The sequence below is a fragment of the Amphimedon queenslandica genome, unplaced genomic scaffold (genome assembly GCF_000090795.2).
Source record: "Amphimedon queenslandica unplaced genomic scaffold, v1.1 AMPQUscaffold_9603, whole genome shotgun sequence".
NCBI classification, from domain to species: domain Eukaryota; kingdom Metazoa; phylum Porifera; class Demospongiae; order Haplosclerida; family Niphatidae; genus Amphimedon; species Amphimedon queenslandica.
The window spans coordinates 1-1,373 of NW_003550125.1; the positions used below are offsets into that span (position 1 = coordinate 1).

Sequence of the window (1,373 nt, forward strand, 5' to 3'; positions counted from 1 at the left end):
AGGATCCCTGTCTGATATACAAGTCTTCTATACAAATTCAGGCACAGCTGACAGAAACAAAGAGAGAGAAAGGAGAGATAGAGATAAGAAAAACAGGAGCGAGATAAAAATTTAAGCAAGTAATAAAACGCTTACCATGTCAAAAAAATATTCAATAAGGAAGCCATGTAATCAGACACAATTCATTTGAACATAACCTAAAGGTAGGGGAAAGAGAGGGAGATAGAGAGAGGGAGGGAGAGAAAGAGGAGGAGGCAGATAAATTTTAAGCAATAATAAACGTTTACCATCCATGTGAACAAAATTAAATGATACAGTCTTGTACACTCAGAGACACAATACACTTAAAAAGAAGTTAAAACCTACAGGTATAGGACAGAGACAGAGAAATGAGGAGACAGAGACAGAGAAATGAGGAGACAGAGAAAGGAGGAGACAGAGAGAGGAGGAGAGATAGAAGAGGAGGAAAGAGATAAAATTTCAAGCAATTAATACAATGCTTACCATATCGAAAAAATGATGTAATCAGATACAATTCACTTGAAAAGAAGCTAAAACCTATACTGAGGTAGGGGGTGGCGACGGAGAAAGCAGAGGAGAGAGAAAGGAGGAGGCAACGAGAAAAAAGAAGCCGCAGAAGAGAAACAAAAGGGAGATGAATTTTTAAGCATGCAACTAATAAAATTCTTACCACATCAAAACAAAATCAATAAGCAAGTCTTGTATGGACGCGATCCATTTTGAACACAGCTATTGGTAGTCTTAGAGGAAAAGAGAAAGCAGAGAGTGAGAGTACTTTTATATTGATTATTAGCATGCCATGTCATGAGAGTTTTATAACAACAATATCAAGTCTTACTCAATCAGTCTAGACACAAATCATAGCCTAAGGGGACAGCCTGAAGGAAGAGTCACAGAAATAGCTGCTGACATGGAAGCGGGCTTCGAAAATGAGATAACTACAATAAAATGAGCAAAACTATCGTAATAAATACATAACAGAAGTAGTACCATACTTTTCTGGGGATTTCAAAGAATACAGAGACAAAACTAAGAGCTAAACGACCAAAAAATAGACTAGCAGTAATGGAGGACAAAGAGAAGGAAGCCATTTGCAGCTGGATTAATTTGGAACTGAACTGCGCATGCGCAGTGGGCGTGGCATTACTAGATTAATTATTACATTATTATTATGAGTGTAATTATTACACATTGATGGTGGGTATTTTCCACCAAAGGGGGGAATATAACACCAGGGGGTTTCACCCACATTGGTGGAAAACCAAAAAGTGGGTACCTTCCACAGATATGGTGGGTATAACCCACCATCATTTTTGCAGTGATATGGTTATCCATGGTTATCTATGGTTATC

At 37.9% G+C, this 1,373-nt stretch overlaps 1 long non-coding RNA gene across 2 annotated transcripts; it reads right to left on the minus strand.

The window, feature by feature from the left end:
• Positions 1-12: 12 nt before the first annotated feature.
• Positions 13-1,321, minus strand: LOC109590710 (uncharacterized). Of its 2 annotated transcripts, none has more exons than XR_002189467.1 (7): positions 1,017-1,321; positions 860-959; positions 692-761; positions 505-558; positions 288-362; positions 136-197; positions 13-47 (listed from the first exon to the last, which is right to left on the minus strand). It is a non-coding gene; the product is annotated as an uncharacterized LOC109590710 (long non-coding RNA). The 2 variants fall into 2 exon arrangements; XR_002189466.1 differs by having other exon boundaries at positions 505-563; positions 1,017-1,320.
• Positions 1,322-1,373: the final 52 nt, after the last annotated feature.